Raw genomic sequence first — 17,997 nt, 5'->3', positions numbered from 1 at the left:
CGTTCCGTGAAATTAGCGTCGAAGAGAAGTTGACGCGTCACGTTACTCGCGTCGATGGTTCAAAGGGGAATCCCGCCATTGGTGGGGATAAGCAAGCAGCAATTAAGCGGCAGCTACTTGCGAGCAATTATGGAGTCTTTACTGTTAATCCAATTCAATTAATTGATATTTTTACTTCGTTTGTTAATAACATCGAGTGACACCTGTCTTGAGTTTTTCGATCTAAAACACATCTGCCAGAAACTTTCGATTCACTTTGTTGCAACGTATAATACGATGATTCGTTGAAAGCGTAAACTGTAAATATTTTTTCTACGTTATCAGTTTCTTGTCTTCTTCTTTATTCGGATATACCTTTCTTTTTTTTAATTGAAATATTACATCGTACGATTCGATACCTTTCGATTCACTTTGTTGCAACGTATAATACGATGATTCGTTGAAAGCGTAAACTGTAAATATTTTTCCTACATTATCAGTTTCTTGCGTTCTTCTTTATTCGGATATACTTTTCTTTTCTTTAATTGAAATATTACATCGTACGATTCGATACCTTTCGATTCACTTTGTTGCAACGTATAATACGATGATTCGTTGAAAGCGTAAACTGTAAATATTTTTTCTACGTTATCAGTTTCTTGTCTTCTTCTTTATTCGGATATACCTTTCTTTTTTTTAATTGAATATTACATCGTACGATTCGATACCTTTCGATTCACTTTGTTGCAACGTATAATACGATGATTCGTTGAAAGCGTAAACTGTAAATATTTTTCCTACATTATCAGTTTCTTGTCTTCTTCTTTATTCGGATATACTTTTCTTTTTTTAATTGGAATATTACATCGTACGATTCGATACCTTTCGATTCACTTTGTTGTAACGTATAATACGATGATTCGTTGAAAGCGTAAACTGTAAATATTTTTCCTACATTATCAGTTTCTTGCGTTCTTCTTTATTCGGATATACTTTTCTTTAATTGAAATATTACATCGTACGATTCGATACCTTTCGATTCACTTTGTTGCAACGTATAATACGATGATTCGTTGAAAGCGTAAACTGTAAATATTTTTCCTACATTATCAATTTCTTGCGTTCTTCCTTATTCGGATATACTTTTCTTTTCTTTAATTGAAATATTACATCGTACGATTCGATACCTTTCGATTCACTTTGTTGCAACGTATAATACGATGATTCGTTGAAAGCGTAAACTGTAAATATTTTTCCTACATTATCAGTTTCTTGTGTTCTTCTAAATTGAAATATCACATTGTACGATTCGATATGATAGATTTTGATGAAAATGTTAGTTCGAAAAGATCGATAATATTTCCATTGCAGAAATATTACACGGTCTTTGTTTCACGACAGAGGATCAGTTGTGGTAGCAATTTGATTATTTGTTTACAGAATAATCGATCGATTGGCTCCCTAGACCGAGATTCATGTTCATATACATATATCATACACACACATACAGCACATAGGCAGAATGAAACAGCGAGCCACAGAGATAGAATACATAGAACGAGTAAAGCAAAGAAACTGAGAATCGATGATTTGAGGCAAAAAAAAAAAAAGGAAACGAAACGAAGCAGACAATTACAGGGAAGTCATTTTTCTAACTCGCAATCTTTCGCTGGGCATTAAAAGTGATATTAACGATCAGCCGATTAGTTGATTGATTGATTAATTGATTAATTGAGACATTCCAATAGACAATGCAGTTTTTCCATTTTTCCCAAACAAAGAGAAAGAGAAACAAAAAAAACCGCCGAATAATCAACAAATTACTACGAAAAAAAAATTAATGGCAAAACCGAAGAAATTACAGGAAAATTCGTTATCTGGGAAACGTCTAAGTCTGGAGAAAGCACCTTTTCGCACCATTCATTCCCCGTGTTTCTTTTTCAAACGGTTTATTTGATCGGTGGGCGATTTGAAAATTGGAAAGTTGAGATGCTTGTTCGAGTTCGAGGAGCGAACATGACAAATCCGAAATGGAAAAAGAAAGAAAGAAAAAAAAAGAAAAAGAAAAGAAAAGAAAGGAAAAAGAAAAAGATGGGGAAACGTCGGGCTAGAAATTAGAAATATTTTTGAAACTTGAAAGGGTCAAGGAATCTGGGATTTAGAAAGTTGGACAAATTTTCTATTACCGGCGAGGTAATAACTTAGAGCAAACTAATGAAATTGTCCTGATCCAGATAGGTTTAAGGTTGCAATCATTTCATTCGAAATTTTACTATGAAGGTTTCTATTCGAAAGCCGCGAACTTTCTAATTTTCGATTCAACTAGATTTCCTTTTATCAGTCGAAGAAACAAAAGAGTATAGTCAGAGATTCGACGAGTAGCTACGGATGTTAACATTCCCGTTTTTTCATTAATATCGATTCGTTTCGCTTATTATTTATTTTCCCCGTTATTTATTCCGAATATTACTAACGATCATTCGAAATGTTCGCAGGATGCATTGGGACGAGTTTTTCCCATTCAATTTTTAAGTTTCTCTTCGTTCTTGTCCTATCTGACTCCTTTTGTTTACGAAGGAAAGTGCATTCGCTTAGTTGTTGTACATATTGTAAATTACAGCGATTCGTGTACTCGACAGCTAGTAATTAACCATAGTGTTAGGGCTTAGGGTTAACGAAAAGATGAAGGAGGATTGGTTTCTCGTTCGGAACGCTATATAGTTTTTCTATTTGGAAAAGGATGGTAGTTAGCTTGTTTAATTATTCATAAGGATAAAATCTAGTCAAATTGAAGTTTTACGAAGAATTTACGAGGTTCGACAAAATTTCTCTGACGTGTCAAAAAAGGAAGTTACGTTGCTTGTCGAGTTAAGCTGCTTGCTGAAGCGTCAAGCGCTTGAAACTGAACTCTACGCTCAAACTAAAGTATACGATAACAGGGAAATTAATTAAATAAGGCAATTTAAAACTGCTCTCTTTTTAAGAATTACAATTTCTCTTTGACCTTATGATATTTCGATAATTTTGCAAAATTCTGATCAGCTGATTTTGGCAGGTTGGTCAATGTAAACGCGTCGATGGCTTGCTGGAAAATGTGAAAGCTTCTCTTGAAATACTGCGAGCAGCGAAGCTTAATGTAAAAAGGTAGCTGGCGAAAGTTAAATTTGCATCGAATGAAATACAGTGGAACCTGCAGTACTCGAATTAGCTGAGAGAGTTTTGATAACATCAAATATTATATTATCACACGAATGAATAATCCAATCACCTCGATGAAATTCAAAAAATTCTACTTAAAAAATAATAACGCTAATTGTTCGATTATTTTTCAATTGAGATCAATCAAACGAACGATGAATTCCATCAGGAAAAATGTTGTCTTTAGACGCGTTATGTAGTCCAATTATATTCTGTTTATGCCTCAAATCGTCTAATTAAGATATCTTTCTCTAATGTCAAAAACGTTTCCAAATAAGAAGGCTTTTGTCGTCGTCAGTTTCACTGTAATCTTCTTTTTTTCAACACGAGGATTTGAAACGTTTATGATATGATTTATCCAAACTCCAAAACATCTTCATACGCTACATATTAGCGTCTCTTTGTTGCTGATTTATTAGTATTACTATACAACAGAGCATAGATATTTATTTTTCAAGTCCATCGAAGTTTTTCTACTTCTCAAAACACGCACGTTTTTGCTTTTCATTATATCGATCATATTACAGTCAATTTATATTATATTAATTGTATGTCTCTTAACGTTGTAAACGTTCGTGATTTTTGCAACATTTCCACACCTTTTTCCGACTTCTCTCAGCAGCTTTCTTTCCCCTTGAACGCTCAGTGCAATGCGTTTGCCCCCTGCCTAATTTGCTTACTACACACAAGATATTCATTTTTTGTTATTATTTATTTTATTATTTAAACACATTATATATATACATGAAAGTGATATGAAATTGTTATATATATATTATATATTATATATAATAAAAATACATATTATATAATATATGTAATATATATAATATATATTACATATATATAATACATATATATATATATTACATATATATAATACATATATATATATTACATATATATATTACATATATATAATATATATTACATATATTATATAATATATATGTCGGAGATGGAAGGACAGCGGGATTTCCCGTGCGGAATGTTGGGAAAAACCCCAATACTCTAGTCCAGACTTTTACTATAGCTGCACTTAAGTAATAAAAATAAGGAATAGTTTTAATGTTCCAATCTGACTTTATGACTTTATGGGTTCGGGCTCGAAGTGACATAGCGGGTCACTGGACGTAGCCACGGTCACGGGAAGGACGTGTACCTGACAGAGGTACGAAATGATTATATGGCTCTCCTTAAAAACAAAGATTGACCCGAGAAATGGGGACAGGAGTATATAAGGGCAGTTTCTTTTGGATTAAGGGAGAGTTAGTTTGTTAGTTAGTCGTTGGACGAATTGCTGATTGAGTTATCGAGAAGTTACCCGAATCGAGTATTACGTTGATACTTGTCCTCCCATGGACCGTGGATTCGTTATCGAACCTGAATTCGTTGTCACCATCATCCTATCGTCATTACTCATAGCCTCTTGTAGTGCTCACATTCGTACTGATAAATATTAGCTACATTCGCGACGATAAAGTAAGTAAAGGTTCATAGAACGCCCCAAAATGCCAACCTGACTTTAACATATATATAACAATTTCATATCACTTTCCTGTATACTTATATATATACTTTCAAAAGTATTGTTCCAGTATACTCTACTATCAAAAGTATTGTTCCATGAACGATAGTTCTATCCTTCACTATTATACATCCTGTCTACAATATCATATCACTTTCCTGTATATTTATATATATACTTTCAAAAGCATTGTTCCATGTATTGTTCCAGTATACCCTACTATTAAAAGTATTGTTCTATAAACAATACTTCTGACCTTCACTATTATACATCCTGTCTACAATTTTATATCACTTTCCTGTATACTTACATATATACTTTCAATAGTATTGTTCCATGTATTGTTCCAGTATACTCTACTGTCAAAAGTATTGTTCCATGAACAATAGTTCTGACCTTCACTATTATACATCCTGTCTACAATTTCATATCAATTTCCTGTATACTTATATATATACTTTCAGAAGTATTGTTCCATGTATTGTTCCAGTATACTCTACTGTCAAAAGTATTGTTCCATGAACAATAGTTCTATCCTTCATTATTATACATCCTGCCTGCAATTTCATATCACTTTCCTGTATACTTATATATATACGTTCAAAAGTATTGTTCCATGTATCGTTCTATGAACAATACTTCTGACCTTCACTATTATACATCCTGCCTACAATTTCATATCACTTTCCTGTATACTTATATATATACTTTCAAAAGTATTGTTCCATGTATCGTTCTATGAACAATACTTCTGACCTTCACTATTATACATCCTGTCTACAATTTCGTATCACTTTCCTGTATACTTATATATATACTTTCAAAAGTATTGTTCCATGTATTGTTCAAGTATACTCTACTTTCAAAAGTATTAGTCCATGAACAATACTTCTGTCCTTCACTGTTATACATCCTGTCTACAATTTCATATCACTTTCCTGTATACTCATATATATATAAATTCATGGAACAATACTTTTGAAAGTAGAGCATTCGAGTTACTTTTGATTTTTTTTTCTTTTTTCATTTATATCATCCTCGAGTCTTTACGATTTGTTTGTACGTGAACATTCGACAAATTGGACTGACGATATCGTTGGTTACTGAACACGCAGTAGGTAAATTATTGGACGGATATTTGCATAATTTTTGCATTTGGATGAAAATATTTGCATGGATGTTAGGGTGCTGCAGGTTCTACCGTGTGTTCGATAAGAAGCAACTGATTAAACGACGATAGTCGAGTGTGCTTGATCTTTAACCCTTTGCACTCAGAATTTCATTTCAATTTCGTTAGCAGCATCTGCTAACGCTTTTAAGTGTTTTATTTACTTTAACTAAAAACTAAGGCAATTTAAATAAATAAAGGAAGAAAGAAATTCACTTAAAAATTAGAAAATACAACAATAATGTGAACAAAACTGGCATTTAAGTGTATGATATATCTTGAAACAATTTCCAGGATGTAATCCTCCTTTTCTTTTGCACGTTTCACAAAAAAAAAAAGGTGGCACTGAAAGAATGTCGACTGACACTCGACAACGGAGCTGCTGATGTCGAGTCACACTCGACACAGGAGTGCAAAGGGTTGAGAATACAAATTTGTACATAGCGTTTTTGGATAGCTTTACCTGACAATTCCGAGAACAGTCTGATGAGCTCTCGGATTGGTTAACTGATCGATGCAAATGCTGATGGTTTGCTGGAAAATTTGGAAAATTTGAAAGACCAAATGGCCAAGCTTATTGTAAAAAGGCAGCAGGCTTATAGTAGATTCGTTGAATGTATAACGCACGTTTATTATTATTTTCTTTTTTTGACACAAAGTGTAGAACCAAGGGGAAAGAGAAACTAAAGGTGAAACTAGGTGATATACTAAACGAACAGATAAATTTTGCAATACGAGAATGAGAATTACTGTATGAAGAATTTCGTAGGTAAGAGAAGTATAGTTCACTGAAATTGCGACCGTACAACTTACTAATTACGAATATTACGTATTAAAAATTAATCTTATATCTCTTCGTTCTTTCCTATCTCTTCTTCTTCTTCTTCTTTAAAATATGTACGTCTATCACTCTTGTATCTAACGTAAGGAATTTTCTACTCGATAGCGTACTCAAACGACCAGTATTTCACTATATTTTTTAATAGTGATTTTTATAACTGTAAAGGTGAGGTAGTCGATAGTGCAATCTTTCGAGCGTAAGTGTAGTTAGTGCATCAGTATTAAAGTGAAAGCATAGGGATATATGCAACTTTCGTGCAATTTTCTATAATTATGTGTTTTTTTTCTTCTTTAATTTTTACATGAAATTATCGATAATGTGATTTTTACAGCTACTTTTAATCAAACGTGTTACGCGAATTGTACGAAAACAATTAATAGATCGAATAATGCTGTGAGTCCTGTGTTTGTTAAACGTTCGATTGGAAATGTGATTTCTTTTTTCTTTGTTTTTTTTCTTAGTCTTAATTACTCCTCTCGTTCCAATTAGTTTTTATATTTAGCGAAGTTAGGATGATAAATATGATCGAATTACGAAAATATAGATTGCATTTGCCGATTAGGTTCGCGATTTTCTAATGAGAGACAGAATACGAACATAGAGCATTGAAAATGACTATTATTAATTGCTACTATTGGAAATTAGGTTACTTTCTGTGAAAAGAATCTTCAATTAAATTAATCCAGAAGATTTGTAATTTAAATCACGATTTATATTTCTCGTCATTTGTTAATGATTCACTTTAGTTATTAATTATGTGGAATGGGTAAAAACCCAATAAATATAACGGAGTAATTTTTTCGTGAAAGATGTGTAATTACATTTCGAGTTTTAATTTAAAATTCAGGTCTTTCAATTATGGGAAACATCTCCCTCTCTCCCTCCCTCTCTCTCTCTCTTTCTCTCTCTTCCTTGATTATACAATGGATTTCAATTACAAATACAATCTACTGAAATATTTTCATCTTAATGAAATTTCTAATTTCATTCTTTATCGTCGTAAATCGTACTTATAGTTTAGTACGATTTGAAGGAATATCATAATTAGCTTTAAATTAGACGTGTAAATATTTCCCTTGAATTATCAGTCTTGCTATGGTTTTCGTTTATTCAAATATATATTTCATTTGAATATAACTTCTAAAAAGAAAAAAAAAACAAGTTGATATGAACCATTTTAATATGAGATAAAGCACTATTAAATAAGATACCTATCTATTGATATTTATCTAAAAGTAAAGTAAAAATTACCTGGCTGATAGCCGAGCTGTATATTATTGCTTTATGCGTTGGATAAGAGGCCGGTTGCTAATTTCAGTGAAAATTAAGTCGCCGAACGAGAATCCAAAGTAATACAAATCACATGATGCAACGTTTTTTGCAAATCTACTTGGGTGAAGTCCTTTTCACTTTCTTTCAACAAAAAGTGAGACAAGTTTCGTGTGAAAGCGAAAAATCCTAATTGCAGACATTTTCACGAGAAACATTCTGACAAATATTATCGGAAATTGCTTTTGCAGAAAGTGTACATTGTTGCGCTTCTTTGCAAAACATTAAATCTCCTCGCAACTTTTTTCAGCGATTTTTAATGTAAACATTGAAGCAGAACATTGTTATTGTTCAGAGTTCTTTTTGGAAAAACATTCGAGCACATGGTATGCGGAGATTTTTGAGTATCGAAAGGAGAAGCAATTGGGGCTACTAATTTTTACTAAAGTCACGCGATGAATATAACGAGAAGCGAGGGAAAAACTGGGATTTTTGGTAGTTTAGGGAATTTTTGAAAAAGGAAGAAGTATGTTTCTCCGGAAAATAGAGGATGCTACTGATAAAGAAATTAATGATACTATTATTACTATTAATAATATTCTTTATTCTTAATAATAAAGAAATTAATGAAGACTACTACGTTCAAATGTTTGTCAGGTTTCTGCAAAAATGTATGACTTTAGAGGGAGAACTAGGGAGAAGTGTCTTGCAGGAAGATTAAGAACATTTAGATTTTAGAACATTCGCAAAGAAACTGAAGAAAGTTAGAATTGCAATTTTTTTGCAACTACGTATTCAGAGGGGAACGCTGAATATTAAATTTTAAGCCTTTGACAATTTTGCAGGAGTCGTTGCAAATATTGTAATCCCAGATTTTTGCAAAAAATTGCAAACATTAGATGCAAAAGTTTTTACCGAAAAGTCATAAAAATTAGATTGTAGAATTTTTACGAGAAACACGAATAACAAACGGGTTTATAGATTTTTTGCAAAACGAAAATAAAAGGGAAAGTCTTGTTCAATAAACACGGGAATTATCACGTTCAATTTCTGTGGAGATTCAAATGGGAAATTATCGGGTACAAAAATCATTTTAACGGCAATGTGACATTCCAGATAGAAATATTTTTCAAAAATGCGAAATTGACCTTTTTTTTTTGCAAGAAATCTATGAAACGAATTCGTTCGAATAATTAAAGAAATTAAAGAATTCCGTAAATTACGCGCTCGTATTTGTATTGAGGTTATTTCTAAAATTTCTACAAGGAGTGAACAATATGAAGTGAAGAGAAATGAAGGAATTGGAATTGAAATTTTTTATGTATTTTCTCATTCAGAACAAAACATTGCATGTACATAGAGGAAATACACTCCGAGTGGATTTTCTTCGGATTTTCTCGCTTCTGATGTAGAAATTTTTCACGCTTTAATCTAAGGAAATTTATTTATTAGAATCTATTATTATAAACTGTCCCGAGTGACATAGTGTAGGTATATAAAAATAAGAATGATTCATAACTATTCACATGAACGACTGAATAATCGATTCCTTTCCTTTCTTCGCTATACTAATGTGAATGACAAATGAAAATACAATTTTGTACTTAGGAGTCTGTCTAGACAGATAATTGCGGTGTATCTGCCGAAATCAACTATTCCTTGTATGTACGGTTAATTTTAATTTCAAAAAAGGAACATGTATGTGCTTGTAAACGAATAATTTTTTATCTAAACGTGTAGCTTGCTTTGAATTCATCGTAGTTGCTTATCAATCGTGTTACGCAGGATGAGTCAGAACATGTGTGAAGCGCGGCAGAAGCTGATTTAGCACGCTAAAATAAGAAGAAAAGTTTATGTAAATATATGCTCGATATGATTTTGTTTTGGAGTAACAGTAGTTTCTACTAGCAATCTTTTAATGAGTATTTTAAAGCGGCTATTTTTAAATTACGTAGAACACCTTTTCCTTTTTCCTCTACCAAACGATTTCTTTCCTTTTCTGCATTTTCCACTTGCAATTGGCTGCCTCCTTTTCCTTCCTATTGAGGATATTCCGCTTTAGCCACCGTTCTATGTATTTTTATCCACGTTTCCTTCTTACTTTTTCATAGAGAATCAGCTCATGCTTGCGTGCTATTGGACCTTTGTACAGCAAAGTTGTATAACGCCTTAAAAAAAGACGCGTTACACAACACTTCTGTGTAACACGTTATACAATTATGTTACATATGCAGCAGTTGTATGTTATACAGCGAGCGCCGGTAGACTTCGTAAGATCAAAGATCACATTGCTAGGCATACTGAGAACATTGGCCACATACATATGTATGTAGCTGTTCACAGGGTGTATTAATGCAGCAGCGACTGCTTCAGCACACTAAAATAAGAAGAAAAGTCCGCGTGAACGTATATACCTGATATGATCTCGTTTTCGAGTGACAGCTTCTTTTATATTGTAATGGTCGCTTACCTATGTTCAGACCAATTGCTCCAAGTGATCAGAGATACAGCTCACATAGAAGCATGAATGCATCGCGTCATATATCGTCGAAATTGTCCCAAATGTTTACGCGAATTTGTCGGCAACTTTGGTCGTCACGCTGACGAAGAATTTCAGCACTGTCGTTTGAAGTTTTATGAACAAAAGATTTCTAACGTCTCAGAACTAATAATCGAATGGATTCAGATCTGGAAAGCGAGCTGGTCAGGAAATAAGACCAGCACGAACATTCGCCAGGAAATTGTCGATCTAAGCAATGCCTAGTGTTGCAAATTAAGCTGCAATTCGAAATTCCTTCTTATTTTGGTGTACTGTATCCTTTGGTCTACTACGACCTTTGTCGTAGTTGTCACATGACTCATGACTGTCATGTCAACTGACTTACACTGTATATTACTTTGTGAGCCGACATTTAAGAACTTCTCTAGGCTTACCCTGAAACTCACCGCTTTAGGTTATGTTTTGTACTTGCTATGGTAAAAGCGGTATCTCTGATTAGCCAATCATTGGAAGGCCGTTCTCATTGGTCCAGTCGGGACCGGGTGACCAGAAGACGGTTCTCATTGGCCGGTCAGAGGCACCGATTAGTCCATAAAGAATGTGCACATAACCTGAAATACTAGGTTTCAGAATACCCAGTGAACGAAACGTAAACAGTATATAAAATCATCGATAATTCTAAGAGATCAACTACGATGAATTCAGAAAACCACTGTGGATGTCCTAAATCAGTTAATTTGCTTGAAACTGTGTAATTTATTTTAAAGTATGACATTGTAGCTTTCATCGTAGTATTATTTTATTACTTTCTGTCTAACTTCGTAAACGGATACGTGATAAATAGGAGATAAGTATTAGCTTATTAAAGTACTAATAAGTGCATTTTTCATTGCATTTCTAGTGTTGTCTCTTTGAGAGTTGATCATTGCCCATTTACTTGTAGCACAAACACTCTGAATCTTTACGATTTGTTACGATCGTAACAGAAAGGTGGATATTCGAAGAATGTGTCGTACAATATTTTACTAAGTAATTGCTGAATAATTGAAGAATTAAGACGAGCAATTATCTGTACAGATTGAACTACGAGATAAGAACAGAGAGCAACAACTGTATGGATGTTTTGCAGTTCGATGTAACGTTTTGTTTATCGCTGCGAGACGCAGAAGCTGCGTGTATTTTTCTACGTTATTTTGCGAACGTAATTTATAGAAAACATTATGTTCGAAACTGCGAAGTGTCGACGAGTAAAACGTTTTGTATTCCACATAATTGTAAACAATAAATAATTAAGCTTCTATGAGTTTGTCAGAATAGAAATGGAAACGTATTAAACGTCAATCCTTCTTTGTATACGAATTAATTATTTATTGTTGAAGGTAACGGATGTGAATTAAGTTCAAACGAATTTAACTGCAAATTGTTTAAAAAATCGATCGACAAAGTTCCTTTCTCGATTCTCCATGAAATCGCTTAGCTAACTAATTGATCGTTTCTTTGGTTAATTGATTAACCGAGAAAAATTCTTACCGCGATACTTAATAAAGTGTTTGATTAAATGATTGTCCGATCGAACGTCGTTTATTCGGAACAAGTTTCACATGTCCGCGAATTTTCTGTATAAAATTCTGTTAAACGCGCTCTAACGAAACACTCAAATGTTTCTGCGTTATTTTGAGTTCCTATCTTATTTAATTCTTCGATATTATTCTTTAAGTTGACAATCGCGAACGTAAACGACCGTATTTTTTTTTTAAATTCGACTTTACGACGATTTTTATATGCTTACATTTATTTCTGAAAGCCAGACGAGTGTAGATATTTTTAGTTAACGATTGATTATATCACTAATCTACCAATAATTACTCCGTAAGTCGTTTTTTCTAATAAAATATGTGAATATTTGTTGGATGATTCTTTCTTACACGATCAATATTTTCCTAATTTACCGTGTGCATTTCAAATCTCACAACGCTACGAAATGTTAGGAAAACGTTTCAAGTCATATTTCATGGAATGAAAATCACGTTTAAGGAGCAATATAACCAAAAGTTTTTTTTTGGCACTTTAATCAAGAGGATTGGGGAGACACGGGAACGCTAGGAAAAAATTGCCTCAAAATTTATTTCTTGATATTTTGATCTTATTAATTGATCTGTAAAAAATATACACATACTATCAATATCTGTTTATGGAAATATCATGAAATAAACTTTCGAAACTTGACACGGAAAGTGCAAAAAAAAAAAGAAAAAATAATTTTAAAGACAGTGTCAGTGTCTTGTAAGAGACGCACCTGTTGTTCCAAAGGTTTCCTTCTTTTTCCAAGGAAATAAATGTGCAACATTTTTCGTTTTATAATATTCTTTTATCGAATTATTTTGTCCCAATAGAACAGATTACTTATAATTCAATAAAATAATATAAAACAAAGAATGGTGTGCATCTAGTATTTCCTTATTAAACGAAAGAAACTTTTGGAACAACCTAATATTTGGGTGTGTTCGTTGTTGTTAGACCAAATAATAGGCTCTCCATTTCTTTTAAACGAAATACTAATACTTCCGCGAAAACACAGTTTGGAAGGCTTCTATTGGTTGAGAATATTCTCGAGATAGACCCGGGGCTCTGTGCAATGTGGTTTTGACAACATCAAAGGCTGCAGCTGCTTTACCATAGCAGCTATTTCTTTTGTACAATTGTTTCCACTTTGTCGCTCTGTCCTTCTTTTGTACGTATATCACAATTACAGAAGTACAGAAATTTTATGTAAAAAATTATCTCGATGTCTTAATTCGTTTACGAACAACGTTCATAGTTTAAATAGCTCAAGCAATTGCTCACTTGATAATATTCCAGACATTCGATCGAGAACTGTCACTTACCTGTTGATGTTCAAACGATGGTACAAGATAAGATCAGGATCGTTAGAAACAGAAAAATGGTCGGTGAACGCATGGGGGCGCCATCAACTCACTGTAACTTATTGGTGTCGTGCAAACGTCTGTCTGCTTTCAGCATTTCAGGAAGCACAGCGATGCAAAATAAACGGCAGTTCCACCTTGCCCCATATTCTTCTTCTTTTTCTTATTGTATCGACGTTCTTTGCAGAGTGGCAATTTGTAAACAATTTTTTAACAATTTTTAAAGAATTAGTGTTAGTGCAGAGTTAATGTGAAACAATATTTCAAATTAATATATTTCGAACGAAATATATCGAACACATGGAGGATTCAACTGCAGAGACACTTGACAATTTCGACCAATTTCGAAGAAATTTTGCGTGTCGACGAAATCGTTTTACAGGCGTCTGGATATAAAACGTAAAACGAGGTTAAATCAGAAAAATTACTCTAACTACCATAATCGATCCATTCTCAACGGGAGTAAGAAGGTACTTTAAGAAAATAGAAAAAAAAAAGAAATTCTTATGATGATTTCTTTGCGTAAGAATATGTGTTACAAAATTTGTTGCATCCATAAAGCATCATCCAACAACTAGTTAAAAGAACGAATGATCTGTCAGCAAATTTGTCGATTAATCGTCTACGTAACGATGTTAAGTACTTGTACTTTCGTTTCAAACTTTGACAAGATCGAGCTCCTTTTCTCGAATGTAAACGTAAAAACAAGACTTAGAGAAACAGCTGTCTGAACGATGGACAGCTGGTTTCGAAGAATTAACGATAGATATTTAATATAGGTAATCACCGGGCTCGGGATATCGACACAGATACACGTGCAAGTACGTAAGTGTGTTTACAATTTCTGATGATTTGGAACCGGTGCGTTTGTATCGATATTCCGATCCACGTTAACTGTATGCGACCTTTTAATTGTCAGCGCGAAGATATCAATGAATAAAGATATTCAAATTTGTACGTCAGCTTCGATATAGTTATTTCACGTTTCACATTTCGATTATTTAGCCGGTCAGAGGCTTGCCGAAAGCTCGAGCAACGAGCAAAGCGTGTTGATTATTTCAGTTTTGTTAAGTCTGCTTCGCATCTTCTTGCGAAAACGCGAATTTCTGCGCAGTCATTCGGCCAGATTTATTGATCGGGCTAGGAATTTCAGCCGTGTTATGGCTCGCAGTTGAGGTTTTAATTTTCAGTTGAATGTTTTCCACGCATACGCTTGCCAATGATCAACGCTTTACCGACCGATAGCCGATTAATCGGTTGTTTGTCGCCGATGCTTACCGACCGATAGCCTATTAATCGACTTTTTGTCACTGACGTTTACCGACCGACAGCCTATTAATCGGCTTTTTGTCGCCGACGCTTACTGACCGACAGCCTATTAATCGGCTTTTTGTCGCCGACTATCTTTTTCATTATTTGAACAGTAATTTGTTATTTGGTACTAAGGCACCTTGCTCGGTTGCGTCAGTTGCGTTGCTTTGTAAGCTCCCACAGTTTTATACCAATTTGAAAAACGTAGCGTTCGCGATGAACGAAAAGAATGGTATTGGAGAGTCTAAAGCGAAACAGAGTCGGCGCCAGGGAGAATCTGCGCCTAAGTTGCCGGTCGGACGTGCGTATGCTGTTGAACCGCTAGCGGTCAGTAAAGCGTTAAGTAAGAAATTCATTACTTGAAGGCTTCTTTTCAGACAGTGACGATGAATTTAATGCTTGAAACGAGCAAAGTATATTTATGAAACGTGAGCTTAGGTTTAGAAATTTCTTTCCATTTGATGGCAAAATTTTCGAATATTTCGATACCAATCAACAGGTTGTTCGAAATGTTTGCGAAATATTATTCAGATATTTGTAAGCACGTGTCCCTTGAAAGTCACGTTACTCGACTATTTCATCCCACACTTCGTGTAATTACACGAAATATTGATCGAATTATGTCACTGTGAATACTAACTCACCTGGTTGCTTGTAAATCGCCTGCAAAATTTTATTTTAATTATTTAATCTAATTTTTATTGCCTCTTAATTATCATATAAAAATGCCAACATTATTTCGATCGACTTACAACAACATCGATGCGTTGCCGCGAAAAGATTTCCCACTGTCGATTAACCATGAAATTTTAGTAAAATCGACAAACTTTTTACGATTTTGCAAGCATACCGTTCCGTTTCGATTTTATTTTAATTTTAAGTTCCGCAGCGTAAAGTGTTCAGCATGAAGATCTCCTTCAGCGAAGATTATTTAAACACGAGACGAACATTCGTTAGAAACAAACGAATTTCTATCAGCTTTATTTAATAAATATTATCTTTCGAAAGTTGTAGACGCGAGATATCGTTGGAAATGGACATACGTGTTTTATCGAGAAACCTGTAATTTTCTGCGATCGATTAGCCGATTGAACACGAAACATCACAGGGTTTGCTGTTACGAGCGAAGCGTACTTTTTGAACGATAATTACAGGCAAACGTTCTTCCCCAACTTTCTCTTTCTCTTCTCCTCGTCGCTCTTTAATTAAGATGGAAGAAGGTCCTCCTTCTGATTGGTCTTCTGAATTTCACCCCTTTTTCCAATTAAACAGTTCTCCCCTCTTTTTTGTTTTAAATGTATTTGCGGCCAGTTTGTCATTTCAAATCTGAGAATCTGGAGAAATATCTTGGCGGACGAGTTACACAGGCAATTTCTATTATATCTGTTTATTATTTCTTTCTAAGCTTAAAAAGTGCAAGCGAAGGAGCTGCGCTGAGACATTGAAATGGCTGAGAACTGCACAGTTTGTGGTACGAGAGCGAGCTCGCCAAACATTCGCATAGAATCTGTTTATCGTACAGAATGCTATCGAAAGTACGAAAACGAAAACACGTAGAAACGTGTTCGACATTTTCAGATTTCAAACTCTCGTGTGATCGTCAGATGATTTTGGTCCACGAGTGTCACATCCGTACGATTTGCAAGTGCACTTTACGGGTCTTGCAATTCGATTGGCTGATCGAATTGAACGGCTTCCGGTTAGATTTTGTGATAGTTAGAACTCGCGAGTTGGTTGATCAGTTCGATCAGCCAAGCGGAACGTCGCTCGGTAGAAATGGAAACAACGGGGCCAGGGACCCTCAGTTTCAGGTCTGCGCTGAAGAAGCAGACTGCGATGTCCAGGAAACGTTGGCACCAAGTGCAAGTGCAACAGCTACGCGATTGTTAAAAAAAAACAATATTATGGCTCTTTTATTATTTATTCAGTTAGTATGAATATTTTACGTCTATTTAGTAACAAATATTCGAAATAAAATGATAGGTACAAATATGTCCGAACGATGGGGCTGCCAGGTTATCTAAGAAAAGAAAGAGGAGGCCGAGAGTTAACAGAACAAGCAGAGTGTAGAATTTTGGAAAAATTGAGAAATAGATACTGAGGATAGAAGGTGTGATCTGTGCGTGGATAGATTGGGAGGAGCCTGTTGTACTCTCAACGACCGCAGTTGGTAGAGGGAAACGAAGCATTCGCCTACCAAGCACGTGGTCAGGCAAGCAGGAGATCAGCAGTTGAGCTGAGGAGCCGGTTCACACGAGTCATTGTTCACACAGATCTCCATGTGACAGTAAAAGTCACGATAGTTGCTGTTGTGACAGCGTAAGACGAAGCAAGCTCAACGTCATGACAAAAAGAGTCTAATATTCACAACAAATGTCGTATCATTTAATGTCATGAGTGTGGAAATCATATCATCAAATTTAGGTCGTAGGACTCTAAGTCGTGACTTTGGAGTCACGAGGCTAAAAATTAGAACAGTACATTGTGTTGCTGCCTGTCTGCCTCCTAGAGAGGAGCTTCGTCACTTTGTACCATGTGCAAACGTACTGTCACATTGAACTGTCGCGTGGAAATGTACCTTTGGGCCCAGTTTCCAGCTTTCGGGTTTACGACACGGTATCTCTGAAGCTTGCGAATACGCTTCTGTTCCAATCACGTGAGTTTGTTTACCTCTGCTAACTCGATTCGTTGGATGGAGTTCAGAGCACGTGACAAAGGACTGCAGCGAAAGCGAAAGAGGTGTCAGGCTAGAAGACGTAGTAGGCGAAAGATGGGATAGAAGGATTGTAGAATGGCTGGAGAGACTGCAGGAGAAAGAGAAATAAAAAGATAGGCTAGTAAAAAGTAGATCAAGGAGAGTTTTGAGCAAACAGACAAAGGTATAATAAAAGGGCAACTAGTCTTGGAGTAGGTCGGAGTCAGTATGAATGGGACAAAGAGAATGAATGAATCAAAGTGCTTGGGTGAGATAGCTTTGTCAATATAGGCACAGTAGAACCTCAGTTATCTGAATTAATTGGGGGAATAAAGATGTTCGGATAAAGGAATTTTTAGATGATAGGGCAGTTAATTCCCTTATGTTCAAGGAGAAGTTCATCTTTGTTCTAGGTATCTGAAAAAGGACGTACATGTTAATAATAGTAATACAAATAATAAAATTAGATGGGAAGACGTTCATCTTATGTTCTGTGTATTTCAGAAAAGGATATGTAAACTAATAATAACAGTACGAATAATGAAATTAAATAGAAAGGTGTTTATCTTAGCAAGTTTATCTTT

The 17,997-nt window shown here is 34.7% G+C and overlaps 1 long non-coding RNA gene across 1 annotated transcript; it reads right to left on the bottom strand.

Moving 5' to 3' along the window:
* Positions 1–8,775: 8,775 nt before the first annotated feature.
* LOC117212846 lies at positions 8,776–11,053 on the bottom strand. Its single transcript, XR_004488534.1, has 2 exons — positions 9,944–11,053; positions 8,776–9,815 (listed from the first exon to the last, which is right to left on the bottom strand). It is a non-coding gene; the product is annotated as an uncharacterized LOC117212846 (long non-coding RNA).
* Positions 11,054–17,997: the final 6,944 nt, after the last annotated feature.

Source organism: Bombus bifarius, unplaced genomic scaffold (genome assembly GCF_011952205.1).
Source record: "Bombus bifarius isolate JDL3187 unplaced genomic scaffold, Bbif_JDL3187 scf7180000008401, whole genome shotgun sequence".
Taxonomy (NCBI): domain Eukaryota; kingdom Metazoa; phylum Arthropoda; class Insecta; order Hymenoptera; family Apidae; genus Bombus; species Bombus bifarius.
The sequence above is the reverse complement of the archived record's forward strand: the minus strand, read 5'-3'. Positions and strand labels throughout refer to the sequence as shown.